Source organism: Piliocolobus tephrosceles, chromosome 1 (assembly GCF_002776525.5).
Source record: "Piliocolobus tephrosceles isolate RC106 chromosome 1, ASM277652v3, whole genome shotgun sequence".
NCBI lineage: Eukaryota > Metazoa > Chordata > Mammalia > Primates > Cercopithecidae > Piliocolobus > Piliocolobus tephrosceles.
Window position 1 is genome coordinate 60,427,416 of NC_045434.1, and position 23,320 is coordinate 60,450,735.

The window sequence follows — 23,320 nt, forward strand, 5'->3', positions numbered from 1 at the left end:
GAGGGAGGAAGGAAAGAAGGAGGGAGGGAGGGAAGGGGGTGAGAAAGGAAGAGAGGAAGGAAGGAAGGAAGGAGGGAGGGAGGGAAGGAAGGAAGGAGGGAAGGGGGGAGAAAGGAAGAGAGGAAGGAAGGAAGGAAAAAAGAGAGAGAGAAAGAAAAGAAAAAGAGACAGAGAGAGGGAGGGAGGGATGGAAAGAAAGGAAGAGAAGGGAAGGGAAGGGAAGGAGGGAAGGGAGATGGAAGGAAGGAAGGAAGGAAAGAAGGAAGGAAGAAAGGAAGGAAGGAGAAAGAAAGGGTGAAAGGAAGGGAAGGGAAGGGAAGGGGAGGGGAGGGAAGGGAAGAGGAGGGGAGGGGAAGGGAGGGGAGGGAAAGGAAGAGGGAGGGAAAAGGGAGGGAGGGAGGAAGGAAGGAATCTAACAAGGTACCAACTCTGTTCTTGAAATGCCCTGGGAAGGTGAAAGTGACCAGTGGAGTTGCAAGAGGCTGAAATGAGAACAAAGGTCACCTTTGGTCCTGTAAGTGCCTTGAGGGTGGGAGGGTCAATCACTAGGCAAAATAAACAACCCACAGTTTCCATGGAGGGTGTCCCTAAAATCTCCCCCTACCCCTGCAACTTTCTTCGGCTGCTGGCAGGGAGAGGCACAAGCACAGGCAGGGGCTGATTTTTTTTCTCTTACTTTTTTTGTAGAGATGGGGTGGGTCTTGCTATGTTGCCCAGGCTGGTCTTGAAATCTGGCCTCAAGTGATCCTCCCGCCTCAGCCTCCCAAAGTACTGGAATTACACGGATGAGCCACTGACCCTAGCCAGGGTTATTTTGGATTGTGTTTTCAGATGACAGCAGGCAATCTCCAGCCTCACACTGAGGAACTCTGAGTTCTGAGCCCAGCCCAACCAGTCTAAAAACATTACTGGCTGGGTGTGGTGACTCACGCCTGTAATCCCAGTACTTTGGGAGGCCGAGGTGGGCGGATTACGAGGTCAGGAGATCGAGACCATCCTGGCTAACATGGTGAAACCCTGTCTCTACTAAAAATACAAAAACAAAATTAGCCGGGCGTGGTGGCAGGCGCCTGTAGTCCCAGCTACTCAGGAGGCTGAGGCAGGAGAATGGCGTGAACCCGGGAGGCGGAGCTTGCAGTAAGCCGACATCATGCCACTGAGCTCCAGCCTAGGCGATGGAGCAAGACTCTGTCTCAAAAAAAAAAGAAAAAAGAAATAGCAGGGTAAGAAAATGAAGAGGAAAAAGAGGACCCAAATGAGAGAACATTGGGAAGGGTGCTAACTGGACATGGGGGAAACTGAACCCCTGGGTCTAATTCACAACTCTGTTTCTCCATGTGCGTGTGGCTCTGCTTCCTGGGGGCAGGGATGACAGCAAAGAAGGACAGGGGTGGTGTGAGGTGTTGGGTTAGAATGATAGGATCAAAGAGGCCTTTTCCCAACCCTCTGTTTAAAAGGTTGGGAAGTAGTGGCCAGTCACCTTCTTCACAGCATAGCTCATAGCTATAACCTGTGAGATATGTGTCAATGTGCCTTCCACAAGCATATAAACATGAGTGTGTTTGCTGAGGTAGGTGTGGGAATCTGTCAGTCAATGAAGATGTGTTGTTGTGTGAACCAGCTGATGGTGCATGTTTGTGCTTGAAAGCCATAAAGTTCTATGCAAAATCTATGGGTGGCACTGTTGCACAATGCTAGTGGGTGTGTGGGTATGGGGGTGTGATTAACAGTTTACAGGCTGTGTATAAGTGTGCATGGATGTCTGAGTGTGTCCAAATTAAAAAGGAAATGTGTGCCGGAGTATGATACAAGTACAGGAAAGTACTTGGGCTTTGGAGTCCGTCTCACTTGGCCTTGAATTGTTGGCTCTGTCATGAACCAGATGTATAACCTTGGGCCAGACACTCAATCTTCAATTTCCTCAGCTAGGAAATGAGGCTAATAACAAGTACCTTTCAAGATTGCCATAAGGACTAGAAATGATATCGTATAGATAAAGCTTTTGGTGTCATAGCCCACGCATAGCAGGACTCAAAAGTAGGCAGCTATTTTCATGCACTGTCAGTATACCTCTGGTGGGTACAGGGGCAAGAGGGAACAAAATGTGACCTGTATATAAGGTGTCGGGCAGGAGGTGTGTGTGTGTGTGTGTATGCGTTTACAAAACAATTTATTCTCCTTCTCCAAGGAACCCCCTATTCAGACAGGAGCAGGAAGGTGGGAGGGGACATACAAGTGTCCACAGACACCTTGGGTTTCTGGGTCCTGGATGTAAGTGAGTAAGGGGTTGAGTTGAGAGGCCCGCAGGAGCTGCAGGAAGCCAACCGCCTGCTGAAGCTTCCTTTTTTTTTCCCCTCCGCCCAGCAACCGTTGAATACCGCCACCCACATCCAGTCCCCACCTCCACCCCCACCCCTCCTCCACCCCTACTCAGCTTTCTATTCAACAAGTGAGAGCAAGGGTGGGGAAGAAAGCCGACAGGGGAAAGGATTTCTTCCCTTTCTTTCCCCATTCCCCCTTAAGACGAACCAGGAAGCAACCGCAGGAATCGGGCCACCTTAACAGTAGAGTAATGGTTTGGCCTCATGCCAAGTCCCACCTCTGTTCCAGCTCCTGCTCCTCCCCTCTCTCTTCCCGCACTGCTTGGGGAGAGCTGGTGAGCCAGAGTCTGGCCCGAGTTAGCTAGAGCTGTTGCCATGACAAGCATTTTCTTAAGAAAGCTCTGCTGTTGAGATTGTCCAACGCTGGGGGCTGGGAGGGGGGCACGAACTTCCTGGGGAACCATCCTCTGAAGAGAGCAAGATCAGAGACACCCGTCCAGCTCTCCTGCACCCTTTTTCTTTCAGGAACCTGAGAGGTCCTTCCCATTGGAAGGGCAGGGGGAGGAGACCCAGCCCACTACCCGGCCTTAGCCGGAAAGGCAAGAGAGCAAAGCCAGCGTCTCCAGCTTGGTTGCCACACTGGGGAGACTGGTGGGTGGTCACCCCACCCAGCCCCCATCCATGGAAACCCAGAGGGAGAGTCCCGCTTGGAGAAACCTGGATCTTTGCTAGAAAGAGAGGTAGGCTTGCAGAGAATGAATTGACTTGTGGTTTGCAAACTTTGTTTCTTTCTTTTCTCTCAGTGGCTTCCAAAACTCCCCAATTTTCCTCTTTCTAGCATATTTCATGCGACTGGGTTTGGAGGATTTTTAAAAATATGTGTGTGTGCACAGATTTGTCAAATACTGTTTTCTGAGAAACTGTATAGTCGAATAAGTGATTTATCTCTCTTTTCCTAGTTCTTGTCATTCCTGGGCTATGGGGTAGGGGAATGGAGGGACTCTCTTTTTGACACCAAAATTGAGCTCTTGGAAAAAACATTTATCTCCCCTCCCTCAACCCATTCCATTCCTGCCCTCCCCTTCCCCCTTGGCTTGGGAATGAGACGCAGGATGGAAAACTGTTGCAAAAATATTTTCCGTGTCTGTTCCCTTTCTCAAAAGCCCAAAAGAGAGATGGAAAAAAAAAAAAAGGAACTAAAGAAATCTTCAGCAGGAAAGGGGGGCTGCAGCGGGAACTAGGAGAGGGGCACTTTGGGGCCATGGGGTAGAGGTGGGCTGGGAGAAGTTGGGAGGAGTGGGGCAAGGAGAGTGCACAAATTAAATTTCTTTAGCTTTGCAGAGAAACCTCAGCAGTTTCTCTGTGCTGCTTGCAAAACATCCTCAGACTTTCACATCTATAATTAGCTGTGGAAAAAGCTGGGAGTTCCCTCGTACCGCTGTTGTTTGAGAGTGTGTGAGTGTCCAGAACCAACTGTATGAGTGTCTCTGAGGGCACCGCCCCACACATCTCTGGTCCCAAAGGGGAGGAAGGAGAAGGGTGAATTGAAAAGTTTCTGATTTCAAGGCTGGAGACTGTGGGGCTGGTGAGTGTTTGGCAGATGGGGTGGGCCACAGGCATCTGTGGAAGGGTCCCAGGCATCTGTGGAAGGGTCCCTGAGCATCTTGGGTCACTTCCTTGGTTTGCTGAAGAGCTAGGAATTAAGACTGGGATTGTCCTTCCTGCTTTCCCTTCTCTCTTTCTCTTACATACTTGGTTCGCTCTTGGTAGAGGGGGCTGCTGGCATCCTTCCCTGAGTTGAGTCTGGCCTCATACACTCCTCCACCTCCCTGAGGGTACCCGCTGCTCTTCTCCAACTGGGTGTGGAGGGTGCAGGAGTGGCAGCCACATCTTGGGAGGGGAGTGGGCACTCTGCTGGCCAGAGGCACCTCCCTCCTGGGCATTCCTGCCGGACTTACAATAACTTGCAGACATGATGCCGGCGCCTGCTGGCCGGGCAGGGGGAATGTCAGATGAAGAAACAGGCCGACACTCAACTGAGGCCCCAGTGGAGAGGGGAAAAAGAGTTGGGGAGGGAAGGGAAACAAAATCCCATTCTGTAGTGCTCCCTCCTCTGGGTGAGGAGTCTGGCAGGGAGTCTAGAGACCCTCGCCCTGCTCCTTAAGCCCCTCCCCAAGCTGCCCTTTCTCCAGGGCTTCTCATTGGAGGCCCTCCTGTGCCCCCTTCACTCTGGGCCCTCTACCTGGAGGAGGGAGACCAGGCTTATTCCAGGCTGGGCCAGGCCCAGGAAAGGAGCCTGGGGGTGAGGAGAGGCTGGGCCAGGAGCATTTAGGAAGAAGGGGACTGAAAGAGGCCTCCTAGCCCATGAGCTGAGTTACCCTCCTTGGCTGAGGGTGGTGGCTTGGGGAGCAGACTCTGGGAGGGGCAGGAAGGATGGTGGCAGCTTGGTAAGGCGTGTTCTGGAAGGTGGGCCCTAAACCCTGAAGCAGACAGATCTGTGGGAATCAGGCTGGGGGAGAGGAAACACCTGCCTTCAGCCCCAGGGCTTGGAGGAGTGGTAAAGGCTACAGCTGAGAAACTGGGGGAGAAGGAAGCAAAACACTTAGAGGAGAGCTCATCTCGGGGCTGAGGAAGCAACAGGAACCGATTTTCATTTTGAGGTGTTAATTGATCTGACTGCACCGCATTGGCTAGACTCTTCCCTACCTGTATTCTGGTCGATAAGGGAATGAGGCCTTCCCCAGTGGGCAGGGACCCCAAGACAGAATCAATGCCCGTGTTCTGGAGGGAGGGGATCCATTCCTTTGCTCCTCCTCGGGAGTCCCATCCTCCCTGCCACCATCTTGCTGAGGTGCAACCCCGAAAATCACGCCGCTTCCGCCGCGGCCTCCCATCGTGGGGGCCCAGAGTGTCACTGTTCCTGCAGCCGGCCCTCCTATTTTCAGTAATCTGATTAGGGGTCGATGTTGACGGGCTCAGGGACTGCTTCTCCGTGAGGTCGTTATTTAGCGCGCACCGGGTTGCCTGCTCCCGAGGCTTTGAGCCTGGGGTCGCTGCCAGAGGGGGGAATCGGCTCCCGCAGTCTCAGCCCTTCCCCCGGGGCTCGGGGCGGATAGACTGCGCAACCCCGCGGCCCCTCTGCTTTCCGCGGCCTCTGCGACCCCGCCCCGCCAGCCTATCCGCTGCTGGGCTCCACCCTCCCGGGCTCTGCCGTAGTCTGAGAACTCCGTGGAGAAAGCAAACTGAGCTGCCAACGGAGGCTTCCTGCCTCCCAGGTCGTGCCGAGCCTCAGACCCTTCTCCCTTCCATTTACCACCAAGTCTCTGGATTGAAGGTCAAGTCAAAGGAGCACAGCCCGTCTTACCCGTGGGACTCCCAGCGCCCAGCACAGAGCCTGGGACGTTAGAGCGCTGGGTCAACGCGCATTGAGAGAAGTACGGGCAGTTTGGGGGGCCCTGGAATCAGCCTGATGCCAGCGGGTTCCTAACCCGCCGTCTGGCCTCCAGTTTCCCTTCTGCACAATGGAAAGCCTGCTCTCCCCGGTAGAGGTGACAGGGCGTGGCTAGGCAGATTTGTCACATTGCTGTGGTCTTTGTCAGAAGAAAATCAAAATGAGAGGACCCAGTTAGGGGCAGAAGGAGAGCGGTTAGAATTTGCCGAAGGTGTGGGTGCTGGAAGAGGTAAGGTGGTGTGTAGGGGCTGGACGTCCTGGGCCAGGATATCGGGAGGCATTACTCTTCCCCACTCCCACTGACCCGAGGTCCTGAGAGGAACAGGGGCTGGGCTGCTCCCTGCCACCTGTCAGCAGGTCAAGCCTTCCACTGCAAACTGCCTCTTATTCAAGAATTTAGCTTCTCTCCAAAACTCCGAAACCCCGATGGGCACTTTTCTCTCTCTCTTTTTTTTTTTTTTTTTCCCAATGCTCCTGGCCTTGGACCCAGCACCCAAAGACATGGATCAGCCCTGCCCACTAGGACAGAGCATTGCAGACCCACTAAACCTTGGAGAGAGGAAAGGATCTTGTTCATTCTTAGTCCCCAGAATGACCAAGACAAACCCCGTTAGCCAAACCCCTAAAAAACTGTTTGATTTAGGTTAGATTAGCTCCAAACTCCAAGGTTAGATTAGCAATCTGACCTTGAAGGGGAACACCCCACCCAGAGTCTTAACTATCCTTCTCTGGAAGGATTCTTCAGGCAATCTGAATTCTTCCCCCGAAGGGTGCCTCTCAAACAAGGCTCCCTACCCTGTCCAGCTCCCTGCTTCTTAGATAAGCATTGATTCCTGTCATCCCAGTCGGTATTTGGTGGGTAGGGCTGAGAAGGAAAGAACGATGAGAAAAGCAAGGCCTCTGCCTTGTCAGACTGGGATGACAACCTTTCTCCACTCATTTCCCCTTTTCTGCAGGTCATAGGATTAGAGCAGGCCCTGGGGCTGGAGTCCAAAATGCTTGTGTGGAATGTTTTGCCCTTGGCTTCCTCTGCCAGTATCTCTCTTTGTGTCCTCTTTCCTCTTTCCCTTGTGTGAGCCATTCTTGTTCCACTGACTTATTTCCTCTGTTATGTTAAAACAGAAATGACAGGGACTTTCTATTTCTGCCTCTACCTTAAGCCAGTCCTCTGTGTTCAGCCTACACAAACTTGGGTTGAGGAGGGAAACCAGGCAGGATCTAGTGAGAACCAGAGCCGAGGGTCCCAGGTCAGAGAAGAGGCTGTTGAGAGGCAGTCTATGTGTGAAGGGATAGTGGAGAGGCCAAAGGAAAGAAAAGGATTGAGAACATAGGTGCCAAGGGGCAGAGCCCCCATTTCTACCTTTCCTCACCCCAGTTCCTGTCTGCCTGAGATCCTCAGCCTCATCACTCACCTCTGCTCTAGTTTCCCAAGTTTCATGCACAAACCCCTAGGACAACTCAGGGAAGATGAACTGGGATGGGATTAATAAGACTCCCTTCCTCTTGCCTTTCTGCCACTTCACTTGGGGTGTGGCAAAGGGAGTTTGGAGCAGTGTGTTTATTGGTAGGAAGGTCAAGGACTCTCAGCTAGGTTCAAGGAAAGTCTTAGCTTAGAACACCTCATAGCAAGGTCTACCTAGGTTGCATAATCAATGCCAGGAGTACAAACCAGTAGTACACCCTCAATGGAGAGGAAGTTAGCAGTATCTAACAAAGCTACATACACATTTACCCAGCAACCCTACTTCTAGGAATTTATCCAGAAGATGCTCATTCACAAATATGGAAAGATACATACAAGGTGATTTTTTTTTTTTCTTTTTTTGAGACAGAGTCTTGCTCTGTCACCCAGGCTGGAGTGCAGTGGCGCAATCTTGGCTCACTTCAAGCTCCACCTTCCCGATTCAAGCAATTCTGTCTCAGCCTCATGAGTAGTTGGGATTACAAGTGCTCGCCACCATGCCAGCCAATTTTTTGTATTTTAGTAGAGATGGGATTTCACCGTGTTGCCCAGGCTGGTCTCAAACTCCTGAGCTCAGGCAGTCCACCTGCCTCAGCTTCCCAAAGTGCTGGGATTATAGGTGTGAGCCACCAAGACCAGCCACAAGGTGTTTTTTAAAGGCATATTTATAACAGGAAATCATTGGAAACTATCCAAATGCCCGTTCTTAAGAAAATGGTTGAACAAACAATGGTACATCCATACAATAGAATAACTAGGCAGCCAAAAAGAAAAAAAAAGAATGACTAGGAGCCCTGTGAATTTATATGACATGATTGTTAGGATATATTATTAAGTGAAAAAACCAAGACATAGTACAGTATATAGTATGCCACCTTTGGGATAAGAAAGCAGGAGGTGTAAGAATTTTTATTTTATTTTTTTCTTTTGTTTTGAGATGGAGCCTGTCGCCCCGGCTGGAGTGGGGTGGCAGGATCTCGGCTCACTGCAAGCTCTGCCTGCCGGGTTCACGCCATTCTCCTGCCTCAGCTTCCCAAGTAGCTGGGACTACAGGCACCCGCCACCACACCTGGCTAATTTTTTGTATTTTTAGTAGAGACAGGGTTTCACTGTGTTAGCCAGGATGGTCTTGATCTCCTGACCTCGTGATCCACCCGCCTCGGCCTCCCGACGTGCTGGGATTACAGGCTTGAGTCACCATGCCCAGCCTAATTCAAGTACTTTTTAAGCTTAATACCCTGATTCTATATTCTTTGTGGAATTCATATTTTAAGTAAAAAAAAAAAAAGCTACAAAGAAATCTTGACCTTTACTTTGTAGATATGTTATTGGTTGTAGTATTTCTGTCATAAATTGGAAACTATGTTTTGTTTATTGTATGATAGATGAAATGAGTAACTATAGTGATATTTCTGGAAATCAGGGTCTCACTCTGGAAAAAGAGAGATACAAGTATGGAACCAGGGAAGGGGAAAAAGAATCTTGTGGGGTTTTTTGTATATCTTGTGGGTCTGTCCACTGAAAGGACTGTGGACAGGAACACACCTAGTACCTGGATTTTTATTTCTAAGTACAACTTCCCACGGGGGAGGTTGTAAGGAACAGTGCTCCCTGAAGAAATGACTAATTCCAAGTCTGAGACCAGGAAAGTATAAGTGAACTATGTTGTGCCAGAAACTAGAGCATGCTCATGTCATGACATGTTGGCACAGGAGCTGGCTTAAAGGGTCTCCCGCCAGCCAGATGTGAAACGCATTGAGCATTCAAAAGGATAATGGTAATAGATTGTAACACATTGAATATTAAAAGTTCCTTGAGTTTATTTTGACAGTTGACCTGGATGGGGAGGAGCAGGGAGGGAAAACTCTTAACAGAAATGCCGACAAGGCTAGACACAAGGCCTCACTCTGTAATCCGACCACATTGGGAGGCCAAGGCAGGAGGATCGCTGGAGCCCAGGAGTTTGAGGCTCCCACGAGCTCTGATCATGACACTGCACTCCAGAATGGGTGATAAAGCAAGACTCTGTCTCAAAAAAATAAAAAGTAAATGCCAGTTGGGCACGGTGGTGCCAGTTGGGCACGCCTGTAATCCCAGCACTTTGGGAGGCCCAGGCAGGTGCATTACTTGAGATCAGGAGTTTAAGACCAACCTGGCTAACATGGTGAAACCCTGTCTCTACTAAAAATATAAAAATTAGCCAGAAATCGATTGAACTCAGGAGGCAGAGGTTGCAATGAGCCAAGATCACGCCACTGCACTTCCAGCCTGGGAGACAGAGCAAGACTCCGTATCAAATAAATAAATAAATAAGTAAATTCCAACTAATAAAATCTAGTAGTAATGACAACGTTTTTCTTTAAATTTAATTTAATTTTATGGGAGGCCGAGGTGGGTAGATCATCTGAGGTTGGGAGTTTTAGACTAGCCTGACCAACATGGAGAAACGCCGTCTCTACTAAAAATAGAAAATTAGCCGGGCGTGGTGGTGTATACCTCTAATCCCAGCTACTTGGGAGGCTGAGGCAGGATAATCGCTTGATCCCAGGAGGCGAAGGTTGCAGTGAGCCAAGATCACGCTATTGCAGTCCAGCCTAGGCAAGAAGAGTGAAACTCTTGTCTCAAAAAAAAATTTTTTTTTAATTTAATTTGTAATAGACAAATACTAGTTTCATATATGTATGGGATGCAATGTGATGATTTGATGTATGTATACATTATGGAATGATTCAGTCAAACTATCAACATATCCATCACCTCACACATTTATCATTGTTTTTGTAGTGTAAACATTTAAAATCTTAGCAATTCTGAAACATGTATTACATTAACTGTAGTCACCATGTTGTGCAGTAAATCTCAGAAACATTCCTTCTGTCTAACTGAAACTTTGCATCTTTTAGCCAACATTATCTTTATTTATTTACCTATTTTTAGAGATAGGGTCTCACTCTGTCAGCCATGTTGGAGTGCAGTGGCCCATAGCCTTGAACTCCTAGGCCCAAGCGATGCTCTTGCCTCAGCCTCCCAAAGCACCAGAATAATGAGTGAGCCACTGTGCCAGGTTGGAACTTCAAATTGACCAGTTTGCAGCCTCTACTCTAATAGCTGATTTAGTCTAGCGTTTAATGGATACTAAGTCTTTCACCCAATGGGGTGAAAGATTGGTCTTAGCATATCTTAGTTTGTGCTGCTGAAACAACATCATAGACTGGGTGGCTTAAGCAACAGAAATGTATTTGTTTGTTTGTTTGTTTGTTTTTGAGACCGGGTCTTGCTTTGTCATCCAGCTGGAGCACAGGGACACTATTGCAACTCACAGCAGCCTTGATCTCCTGGGCTCGAGCTATCCTCCCACCTCAGCCTCCCAAGTGGCTAGGACTACAGGCGCATGCCATCATGCCTTGCTCATTTTCATATATTTTGTAGAGACGGGGTTTCACCATGTTGTCCAGATTGGTCTCGAACTCCTGGGCTCAAGCAATCCACCTGCTTCAGCTTCGCAAAGTGTGGGGATGACAGGAATGAGCCACCGCACCCGGCCCCATTTATTTATTTAATTTTATTATTATTATTATTATTATTTTGAGATAGAGTCTTGCTCTTGTTACCCAGGCTGGAGTGCAATGGCACGATCTCAGCTCACCGCAACCTCCACCTCCTGGGTTCAAACGATTCTCCTGCCTCAGCCTCCTGAGTAGCTGGGATTACAGGCATGCACCACTACACCCAGCTAATTTTGTATTTTTAGTAGAGATGGGGTTTCTCCATGTTGGTCAGGCTGGTCTGAAACTCCTGACCTCAGGTGATCCACCCTCCTCAGCCTCCCAAAGTGCTGGGATTACGGGTATGAGCTACCACACTCAGCCCCCATTTATTTTTGAAACAGGGCCTTGTTCTGTCACCCAGGCTGAAGTGCGGTGGTGCAGTCATAGCTCACTGCAGCCTAAAACTCCTAGGTTCAAGCAGTCCTCCCACCTCAGCCTCCCAAGTAGCTGGAGCAGGTGCGTGTCACCATGGCTGGCTAATTTTGTTATTGTTGTTGTTGTTTTGTAGAGACGAATGACATAGCAAGACTCCACCTCTACAAAATATAAAAAATTAGCTGGGCAGGGTGGCTGTGCACCTGTCTGTAGTCCTAGCTACTCAGCAGGCTGAGGCAGGAGGATAACTTGAACCCAACAGGTCGAGATTGCAGTGAGCTGTGATCATGACACTGTACTCCAGCCTGGTTGACAGAGTAAGACCCTGTCTCAAAAAAAAAAAAAAAAAAAAGATGAAACTAAGTAAAGGGTCTGCAGTTGTTTATTGTGCTATTTTTTTCAACCTTTCAGGTTTGAAATTTTTCCAAACACTTAGCCAGAGAGAGAAGTCCATGCCAGAGGCACTCCTAGATTCCTGGTTTCTTCTCACGTTATCTGCAAAACTCCTGACCAATAGGAGTGTCTTTTCTAAGCTCTTGAGTGTTGTGAGTCCCCATGGAACACACAGAGGGATCTTCTGAGAAAGTAAGGTCCCTTAGGAAGCCTTCCTTCCCACCCTCACTGCTCCCCACCCACGGCCTCTTCTGTCCAGACAGGAGCAGCTGTGCCCTGATGGGTGGGCCACAAAGGGAGGCAGGATGACAGGCATCCTCCCACCATGCCATGCGGCCAGCTGAGGGAACCTGGGGACTGAGGGCTTCCAGACTCACCCACCTAACTTTTGAGGAGGGCGGTCCCAGGCTGTAAGAGAAGAAATTGACCAAACAGCCCAGAGATTGTTGCTGACCAACCTTTAGCATCCCTTAAAATTCTCTAATTAGGTGATTCTGAAAGAAACCAGCAAGCAGTGCCTGCCCAGAGCCTTCATGCCTGAGCTAAGCAAGGCCTTCAAGGCAATCCCTTGGTAAGGACAGCACACCTGACTGTCCTGTCATTGACCCAAATCATTGTGCTACCCACCACCACCTCCCCATCCTGATCCTCGCTCTGGAGAGAGATTGAGTTTCCAGGATGGCTTCTCTCTCTTTTTCTCTCCCTCTCTTCTCCTGGAAACCCTGGGGCTAGGCCCTACATGACTCAGGGCTCTTTTTACGTAGGCTTATGTAGGCGAGGGCTATTAATCCTTTAGTCAATTCCCCTTCTGTGTTGGTGAGGGAGCCTGAAAGAGCGGGAGCCAGGAAGTTGGAAGGGGGCAGACAGGGAGGAGTTTGTTCTAGTGGGCTGCCAGGCTTGCCAGAAGAGCACGGGACTGGGAGTCAGAAAACTGGTAATCTGGACTCTTGTCTGCTGTGTAACCTTGATTGAAGCAGGAGATATCTTTGAGCCTTCATCAACTGCACTGTGACATGAAACCAAGTTTGAACATACAGACATTCCTGATTCAAGACCTTCCTCTTCTATAGAAGACAAAGGAGTAAAACTCTCAATGCCCAAACCAAATTCTTTTATCACAGATAGAATCTAGCACAATGTAACAACTTGCAGACAAGTCACACCCTTCTGCCCAGGATGACCAGGGGAAAAAAGGCCAAAAAGCGTATGTCTTTGGACTGCCACCATTGAGGTTTGGGAGTAGAACGAGTTCTAAGATTTCCCACCTCCACCTCCTGGGAACTTCAGTTAGGAAGTACCTTCCAAGGCCGTAACTCTGCTATGTCCTAGGCCAGAAACTAAAGAATATTAGCTAGAGGTAGAGAAATTCAAACTTTCACAAAGTTTCCTAGGGCACATAATCCCTCAAAAGTTATTAGATTGAACCATATGAAAATGCCAATATACAACCGCTTTTGACCTACAAAGGCAATTCATGTAGCTCACCTACAATATTATTCAACGTTGGAATAATGTCAGTGGGATTGTAGTCAGTGTTGTGAGCTGGAAAGATTAGGTTTTCATGTGAGCTGTGGGTTGGATTAGAAATTCGGGCAAAGTCGCCAGCTGCTAGGCCAGCTTACCCTCCTTGCCAATCCAAACTTTCAGCCCTAGAGGCAGACATGTTGGGAGAGCCCTTGTTTGGACTCTGGCTGAGATTCTAGCATTAGCCTTCCTGGCAACTGGCCAGGGAAACTGCCCAAGGTAGAGAGGAATGTATCATCCATCTATAGTCTGCTATTCTTGTGTCCCGAATGCCCTGCTTCCTATCTTGGGAGCTGAAGATGGAGGAAAATTTAAGAAAGGAGGAAATAGGAAATACTGGCCCTATTCGTCCTCTGTCTAGGGGGATGCAAGAGCGGGAACACACACTTGAAATCTCATCTGGCACAGGGACACATGACCTAGTGATGGCTGGTAGCTGCTAATAGGATGGCTGGGGGCTGAAGGGGTGTTAGTAGGAATGGGGAGACTAGAATTTGGCAGGGCTCAACTGGAAATTATTCATGGAGGAGGTGACTGCCAAACAGGATTTTAAAGAGAAAGAATAGATTTGATGGAGGAGGGGAGGGGAGACGGGGAGGAAGGGGCGTGCTGCTGCATCCCGACTGAGGACTCTCGGAGCATCCTGGAGAATCGGTCTGGCAGGTAAGGGAGGCTGTGTGATCCCACTCGCTGGAAGGCCTCCAGCCTTTGTCTGAGCCAGTGCCGGTACCGTGGGCAGGATGGCATCTGGCAGCAGCGGCCTGCCGCCTGTCTGCTCTCCTGGCACTCATGGACCATTAGGATGATTTTTTGATGTTTCCTCCCTGCCATCCATGTTACAGCCTTCTTTGTGGGGAGCACTCATACGACATCTGTTAGGATGCAAGGATAGGCACAGCAAGCATCCATTCCAGGGGCTTTCTGACCTTGTACAGGGGAGGGCGGTCACCAGGCTTTGGGCTGGTCACCAGTCTCATTTTATTGAGACAGAGCATTTGAGATGGACAGAGAACTGGAACCTCGAGACTTGCCCAAAGACGCTGGGTTAGTTTGAGGCAGAGCTGGGGATACAGCCCAGTTCTCCCCACTCCAAGAGTGGACCCTCGACCCCATCACTGCAACACTGTGTGACCAGATCAACACCAAACTTCCCTGGTACCCAACGTCTCTACCCACATGGCAGGGAGAACTATCCCTGTCCCTGCAAGGATGGTGTGAGGTCGTGTGCTAGGAGCAATTTGGAAGACAGATTCTAGAAACCATAAAGGTGCTGGTGGCATGATTGTTATTGTTGCTGTTATTATTAACAATTAAGGTCGTTAGCACTACAGAAAATGCAAAGAAGAATTTGGCACTGCCCGCATCACTGTGCAGCTCCTAACGGTCCCTCCACAGCTCCTCCTTGCACACTGGGCCTTGAGCTGAGAGAGGCAGGGTAATTGAGAGGGGAGGCAGAAGTCCTGGAAAGAGGTGGGTAGAGACCTCCTCCTGCCAGGGTATTCTTGGCCCTACCCTTTCCTCAGGGTGTGGCTCCTCCAAAAGGTCAGAGGAAGTGCAGAGGGGAAGCAGTATTAACTCCATCCTTCCTTAGCAGCTGATTAAGTCAGATTGGCCACTGATCTCTGATTTGGGGTCTAAGAGTCAAGAGGGCGGGGTCACCATAATGTGACAGCCCAGGCTGATTTGATTGCCAGAGCCAATCTGTCATTCATTTGCTTTTTCACTTACCCATTTATTTATCCAACAGACATGAAGTGAGCACAGACCATATGCCAAGCACTATGTTAAGGGTTTGGGAAGAAGTGGTATCCAGGAGGCAAAGGAAGGGCTAAGCAGCACTGACCTTAAGCTCAGGGATGATTGTCCCGAGCCTAGGAACTCACAGCAAGCCCTGCTTTTTGGTAGTGCTCCAGGGAATTTGCATTTGTTTCCCTGGAGAGCACATTTAACCCTTGACTTCAGGGAGGTAAGATCTAGACCTGACACACAACTGAGCTGGGAGGGGCTTTAGATATAATTGCAGGGCAGCCCCTGGTGTTAGCAGTGAGACCATGGCCTGAATGGTAAAGGGCTTGCGCTTGTCCTTTGCTAAAGAAAGCCTTCTCCTGGACCAGGGCACGGTGACGAAGCTGGGTGTGGGGCCAGCCTGGTTTATTCAGCCGCTCCATTGGCCTCCTGGTGTTACCTGACTTTACCATCTCCTGCTTATACCTGGAGCCTCTGCCTCTGATGGGATGGAGATATTCTGTTGCTGGGATGCCCAGAGGAATCCAAATGGTACTGAGAAATAAAACAATACCTCTCCAGAGAAGCCCTCCATTTTCTTCTCCAGTCTTTACCTCTCATTTCAGCCTCTTAATCCCTATTTTCAGAGGCAATGTGGTATAAAGGATAAAGGAGTGGATTTAGCTTCAATTGGTACATGCTGTACACATCTGCACCTAGCCTGAGTTTTGCCCTCTTTTTTTTTTTTTTTTTTTTTTTTTGAGACGGAGTCTTGCTCTGTCGCCCAGGCTGGAGTGCAGTGGCACGATCTCGGCTCACTGCAAGCTCCGCCTCCAGGGTTCACGCCATTCTCCTGACTCAGCCTCCCAAGTAGCTGGGACTACAGGCACCCGCCACCACGCCTGGCTAATTTTTTTGCATTTTTAGTAGAGACGGGGTTTCACCGTGTTAGCCAGGATGGTCTCGATCTCCTGACCTTGTGATCCACCCGCCTCGGCCTCCCAAAGTGCTGGGATTACAGGCGTGAGCCACCGCGCCCAGCCGAGTTTTGCCCTCTTCAAAGTTTGTATAATATCACCTTTCGTTATGTACTCCATAGAGTGTTATGACAGACAAATAAGGTATTGTAGGTAAAAGCATCCCATAAACATTAAAGTGCTAGATATACGTAAAGCTTATTATTCCAGTGACCCCCCCTCTTCCTATTCCCCTTCTCCATCTCAGTTCCTTCTCTTGACTGCCCAACCCCTTGACCCCACTCCCCAGAACATCCTCCTGTTCTCTGTGTGTTCCCACTCCTGCTCTCACTGCATCCTCCCTCCTTGCCTAGATCAAGACCTAAAACAATGCTTGTTGCATCTTTTTTTGAGACAGGGTCTCACTCGCGTCACCCAGGCTGGAGTATAGCAGTGCAGTCATGGCTCACTGCAACCTCGACTTTCTGGGGTCAGGTGATTCTCCCACTTCAGCCTCCCTTGTAACTGGGACTACAGGTGCGTGCCACCATGCCCAGCTTATGTATATGTATGTTTTTTGTATTTTTAGTAGAGATGGGGTTTCACTATGTTGCCCAGACTGGTCTCAAACTCCTGGTCTCAAGCAATCTGCCCACCTTGGCCTCCCAGAGTGCTGGGATTAGAGGTGTGAGCCACTGCGCCCAGCTCTTGTCACATCTTAAATAACTATGACAATGGTAGAAGTAATAATCTGAGCTAACATTTATTATTTATTTGATAGGTATTAAACTTGAATCATCTCATTTAATATTCTCAGCGAACAGTGAGGTCGATACTAGCATTGTCTTCATTTTCCACATTGATAAAGATGTTCATAAACCATAAGGCTAAGATGCACCCTTAGGTTAGCCCATTTATAGATTTCCTCTTTCCATGGCTGAGTGACTGACTGGTTGTCAAGAACATGGGGAGTTTCAACAGCATTTATTGAATGTCGACTAAATGCCAGATGCTTCCAAATTATGTCACAACAACCACCTTCTGAGACAGGTACAGGCTTTGTCTTGGAGATCATCTGGTTGTGAGAACAGAAGCCTACTCAAAGCAGCAAAAGTAAAAGAGAGCTTTATGAGAACATTACGGGGAAATAGCACAGAACTTAGGTGTGGGAAGTGTAGCCCCTCTGTGGGCCACGCCTACATCCTGGAGCTGTAGCACTCTTTTCTTCACAGATGGGCTCCTGCTGTTTCACCCACAAGCACAGGACCCGTTGCGGGTGAACCAGGCAGTAGGTTCCATCTCTCAGCCCATGTGGCCTTCCCGCTTAGCTCTCCAAAGCAAATTAACTTGGTCTCTCAGTCCAAACGCCAACAGATGCTGATTCCAGCTTAGATCTGATGTCCACTGCACTCCAGTGATCTGTGGCTTGTGGCAGGGGAGGGAGACTAATCAGGCCTATCTTTTCCATTAGGTCTAGGGGTGGGAGCAGACATTTCTAGAGGGAAAATTCACTGGCCTTAGGTTGATTCAAACCCAACCACGTTCAGCACACCAGACTCTCTCTAGGATATCTTAAAGATAATGCTCTGGTTGAAGCCCTTAAATAACAGGGCATGCGAGTTGTCCCAGAATCTGTGGATTCAGCTGGGACTGGAAAAATAGTATTAACCATTTTTGAACCCTGCTCTGTGCCAGGCAATTAACATGCATTATCTGTAATCCTTACAACACTCCTACAACATGCTATGGTTCCCATTTTACAGATAAGAAAGCTAACACTCAGTGAGTTAAATAGCTTGCCCAGAGATCATCTGGCTCATTAGGGTTGGGGCTGATATCTGACCCAGCCCGACACCAAAGCTCATGGCCTTTCTAATACACAAAGAAAGGTTATTTACTCTCCTGGAAGATAAGCTCCATGAGAGCAAGGATATTCGTCTTGCTCATTGATATATCCCAAGTGCCTAGAACAGTATTTGGCACATAGTAAGTACTCAATAAAAAAATCATCGAGTGGATTTTGCTTTGGTAACTTTTGTACTCCTAGGCTTCCCAATGTCAGAGGGAAAAAGGACTCAGACAGTGGGCCACTGAGACCAGAGGGGTAACCCTCTGGGTATGCTTCTGGTCTCTAATCCCCACAGCCTACTATGTTTTGTTTGTTTTTGTTTTTGTTTTTAGAGACAGGATTTCACTTTGTCACCCAGGCTGGAGTGTAGTGGTGTCATCATGGCTCACCGTAGCCTCCAACTCCTGGGCTCAAGGGATCCTCCCAACTCAACCTCCTGAGTAGCTGGGACTACAGGTGTGCATCACCACACCCAGCTAATTTAAAAAAATGTTTTTTTAGGAATGGGTCTTGCTATGTTGCTCAAGCTGGTCTCAAATTTCTGGGCTCAAGCAATCCACCTGCCTCTGCCTCCCAAAGTGCTGGGATTACAGGCATGAATCACTGCACCTGGCCTCACAGTCTAATCTGATGGGGGATATTAGGAGCAATATAAAAAGTCTGAAAGAAAGTATGACCCTGGATTTATCTGTTTTCTGTTTGTATATCTCACCTAAGCCATTTAGCCCTGTAAGAGGAACAGTTGAAAAGAGATTTCCTTAACACTGGAAACTCCATTTACTGGGACTAGGAAACAGGATGCTGAGGTCCTATATTGATAGAGAAAAGAATGCAAATTTCCACTGGGTTTTCCGCCCTAGGGGTCAGAGCTTACCAAATGCTGAATCCATTCCTGTTCCTTTCTGTATAACAATGCTCTGTGTCCTAACTCACCCAATTGGCCTTCCAATGCCAGCAGGTGGTGTTATATAAAAGTGCAGATTTGAGGGAGTGTGATGGAACTGGGTTCAAGTCTGGCTGGCCAGCTATGTGACCATGGACAAATTATTTAGGCTCTCACACTCAATTTCCTCTGGAAAATGTGAACACACACAAATGAAGAGTGATACATGTTCTGAGTACCTGGCTCACTACTGTGAGCCAGGGTAGTCATTGAATTTTAATTTTTCCTCTTTTGTCCCTCCATTTCTCCCTTCCTTTTCCATGGAGTCTGGCACCAGCCTGCCCACCTGCTCCCTGCTAACCTTTGGACTCAGTACATTTATAAAAGGGTCATAGCCCATTGTCTCCCAGTAACAAAAGGCCCAGAGGCCTCAGCCTCCTGCAACTCTCCATCAAAGGGCTGACCAGGGGCCCCATCATTTCCATGAGGCAGGTTACCCTCTTGGTGCCAGCTCTAGGGCTTTACTTGATATTTGAGCAAGAAGAGTCCTGGTGAAACAAGGCAGAGTGGAGGGTAGACAGCTGCAACCACCTCACCTTGTTTACTCTTGCCCTGCGTTCCTCCCCTAGGAGTAGATGCTGTAGAAGTCAATGCTGGGAAATTTCTTGTTGATGGAGGGAGTCCGACTGGGTGACAACACTACTTGTTCTTGTAGAAGCTGTAGCCCAAGGGTGCTGTCACTATTTGGTCACCCCAGATCAACTGTCAGCTGCACTGGAATTGAGCTGCCCCTGGATAAACAGGCAAGAGAGTCTCAGACTGGAATCTCCCCGCTTTTCCCAGCACACACCCACACAGAGACTTTAGCCGGCAAGAAGTGGCAGCTTGGCCAAGATAATGCGTGAACCAGAACTTGCCTTTCCTGGCTGGAAGTTGCTTGGCATTAAGTGCAGTTCTTGCTCCTGCTTCCTATAGATCACTTAAGTGCTCCAGGCTCTCTTGGAACAGGGAGAATTCTCTGGTCCCCTCCCAGTTTCTCAGGGATAGCATCCAATGATGGGAGATGGTTTCAGAGGCAGTGACTTACAGACAAGGGTGTGAATGTTAGCTGAGAGTTCATGTGAACAGGCTTATGGCAGCATGGTTTCTGAGATGCAGCGACTTGTTGGTTCTGGCTGCAGCATTTTCACTGAGCCCACTCACCAGCCTGCAAGCTACTTAAAAGGAGAGTGATGCTTTAGTCATTCCTATATACTCAGTGTTTAGCACAGTCCTTGGCTCATAGAATGAGGATCAGTAAAGAATGGATGGATGGGCCGGGCATGGTGGCTCATGCCTATAATCTCAGCACTTTGAAAGGCCGAGGAGGGTGGATCACCTAACGTCAGGGGTTCGAGACCAGCTTGGCCAACATGATGAAAACCCATCTCTACTAAAAGTACAAAAATCAACCAGATGTTGTGGCATGTGCCTATAGTCTCAGCTACTCAGGAGGCTGAGGCAAGAGAATTGCTTGAACCCTGGAGGCAGAGGTTGCAGTAAGCCAAGATCATGCCATGGCACTCCAGCCTGGGGAGCAGAGCAAGACTCCATCTTTTTTTTTTTTTTTTTGAGGCGGAGTCTTGCTCTGTCGCCCGGACTGGAGTGCAGTGGCCGGATCTCAGCTCACTGCAAGCTCCGCCTCCCGGGTTTACGCCATTCTCCTGCCTCACCCTCCTGAGTAGCTGAGACTACAGGCGCCCGCCACCTCGCCCGGCTAGTTTTTGTATTTTTAGTAGAGACGGGGTTTCACCGTGTTAGCCAGGATGGTCTCGATCTCCTGACCTCGTGATCCGCCCGTCTCAGCCTCCCAGAGTGCTGGGATTACAGGCTTGAGCCACCGTGCCCGGCCAAGACTCCATCTTAAAAAGGAAAAAAAAAAAAAAAGAATGGTTGGATGGATGGATGGATGGATGGATATAAAGAAATAGAAAATTGTCTCTAAACAAATAGACCACGGTGAACTTTACCTTCTTCCTTCCCAGGGCCGCCTTCCCTGCTCAAAACCTCATCATCTCATGCCTGAACAATTGCAAAGGTTTCTTAATGACAGGCAGGGTGGTTCTAGAGAAGTGAGTTTCAGACCGGAAATTGGGAGACCTGGAATTTGAGCCACTTAAGTTGTTCTATCACTTCTGAAAAATCACTGAACCTTTCTGGGCTTCAATTTGTTGAGATGTAAAATGAATAGTTTGGGCTAAATGTACTTCTAGGATGTTTCAACTCTAACATTCTCTGCTTCCTCCTACCCAAACAATGCTGCAGATTAATTATAGTTGGGTACCAACGTTTAAAAGTAAGATCTCACTGCTGTCTTGCTCAGCTGGGCTTCGGTGACAGAGACTGGGGACATCTTCCTAGGAAGTTGGTGACTAGAATGTGGAAAGAAACAATGGCCAGTTCCCCAGGAGACTTGTCTTAGGAACTGGTCTCCTAGAATTATTGAGCCCTTGTCTAAGGAAGTTCCACCTTTCGCTCTGCCTCTTCAAACTCATGCTGGAAGCTTGTGAGGCTCCCTGCAGCCCCACTCTGTGTGACTCTATGTGGCCACTATGCCAAGGTGGAGAGGAGGTCTGGACACCATTTGGCATCCTAGTAATGGTGGTGTTTCTCTTTTTACTTCTTTCTGGTGTCCAGCGTCCTCTAGTGTCACTGGCACAAAACAGGTCAGGCTATTGGAAGGCCACACTGCTTAAGAACAATGTCAGAAGATCCAGGCTCCCAGTTATATTCAGATTAGTGAAGTGCACCTTCTTCTAACTTACTCAGCTTGTGTCCTGCACCTAGTGCTATAAACAGTTGTGTTTCAGAGCTCCCCAGGCTGGCCAGATCCATAGTTCCAATCCCCAAAGTCCCTTGTCTAAATGCAGTCTAAATTCTGCCCCAGTTTAACCCAGGGCTGTTTCTGACTCAGCCCCTGTCATCCTGCCTGGGTCCTAGGCAACACTGCCTCTCTAACGCCCTAGCTAGACAGAGCATTCCTGCTTACCCAACCCACAGACTCTCCCTACTTTCTGGGTTACATGCTTTTCTTCTGCTTGTTGCTTTATAGCTCAGTCCATTATACTGTGATCTAATCTAGCTAGTGTCGTGAGTTTTTGTTTGTTTGTTTTTTCATTTAAAAAGCATCTATATTTTCTTTCATCAACTTTGCATTCATCACAGTCATCACTCCTCATTCAACACCCTTCCCACCTTATATTCCCCTTTCTTTCTTTCTTTTCTTTTTTTTCTTCTGGAGATGGAGTCTCACTCTGTCACCCAGGCTGGAGTGCAGTGGTGCAATCTCGGCTCACTGCAACTCCGCTTCCTGAGTTCAAGTGATTTTTCTGCCTCAGCCTCCCAAGTAGCTGGAATTACAAGCACCTGCCACTGTGCCTGGCTAATTTTTGTATTTTTAGTAGCAACAGGGTTTCACCATCTTAGTCAGGATGGTCTTGAACTCCTGACCTTGTGATCCATCCGCCTCAGCCTCCCAAATTGCTGGGATTATAGGCGTGAGCCACTGCACCCAGCCGTGTATTCCCTTTTCATAGGAACGTTGACATAGTTAAACCCCTACCTTATTGTATGATCATTCTTGTTTCAGTCACTTTTAGAGACACCACATCTCCAGGAGGGCTTTTGTTTTCTTGGTGTTCTTTAATCCAAATGGCAATTTTTTAGCCAAGTGGTTATTTTTTAAGAACATTTACTTTTTTTCCTGAGTATAAAAGTAATATGTAAAAAGGATCTCACACATACTGAGCACTTACTATATTTCAGGCACCAAAACACATGCTAAAACTGCATGACCTCATTCCCTCCTCATGACAATCCTAATAAGGAAGGAGTCATTCTTATCTTCCCTTTCAAATAAAGAAACTAAGGCTCAGAGAGATAAAATACTTTTATCCAAGTTCCCACAACTACCAAGTGGTGGATGTGGAATTCAAACCATGGCTCTCAAACTTCAGAGTCCAAGGGTGTGGTGGCACGTGCCTGTAGTCCAGCACTTTGGGAGGCTGAGGCAGAAGAATTGCTTGAGTCCAGGAGTTCGAATCCATCTTGGGTGATATAACGAGACCCTATCTCTAAAAAATTTTAAAAAATAAAAGTAAAAAAAGACTCGACCAGGTGCGGTGGCTCCCGCCTGTAATCCCAGCACCTTAGGAGGCCAAGGCAGGTGGATCACCTGAGGTCAGGTGTTCAAGACCAGCCTGGTTAATGTGATGAAACTCCATCTCTACTAAAAGTACAAAAATTAGCTGGGTGTGGTGGCAGGTGCCTATAATCCCAGCTACTTGGGAGGCTGAGGCAGGAGAATCACTTGAACCTGGGAGGGGGAGGTTGCAGTGAGCCAAGATTGTGCCACTACACTTCAGCCTGGCAACAGAGCGAGACTCTTTCTCAAAAAACATAAATAAAAATAAAAAAAGATTCTGAGCTATGCACTGCCTCTACACAGGATCATCCTAGAAAGTGTGGAATATTCAGAAATGCATGAAGAGAAAACTAAAACTTTCACAAGTCCAGACATAACTGCTAACATTTTGGTGTCGTCTCTTTTAGTCTTTTATATACGCGGGTGAGTATATACATTTTTTAAACGAAATTGGGAACACGTTGCATAATAAGATTTTGATTTAATTTTTTTTCCTACCCAATACTAGATCATGAGCATTTTCCCATACCATAAAGAACTGGTCACAAGTCAGCCCCAAACATAGTCCAGTGGAATCCAACGACAGCAGGCAACCAGAGGCAAAGTGTCTGTGGTTTTATAAGGGAAGTAAAGAAGCTGAAGGACCGGGC

General features: G+C 48.3%; 1 protein-coding gene across 4 annotated transcripts in view; it reads left to right on the forward strand.

Annotated features, from left to right (window-relative positions):
• Window positions 1-2,404: 2,404 nt before the first annotated feature.
• The window catches only part of ATP2B4 (ATPase plasma membrane Ca2+ transporting 4), a 119,350-nt gene continuing 98,434 nt past the window's right edge, over window positions 2,405-23,320 (forward strand). The window contains exons 1-2 of one of the 4 annotated variants that reach the window (XM_023186931.1): window positions 2,456-2,656; window positions 2,847-3,061. The gene's annotated coding sequence lies outside the window, so the exon portion shown is untranslated. Of the gene's footprint in view, window positions 3,062-3,586; window positions 3,907-23,320 lie in introns of those variants that run through there. The other 3 variants (XM_023186928.1, XM_026456680.1, XM_023186929.1) reach the window with 3 other exon arrangements.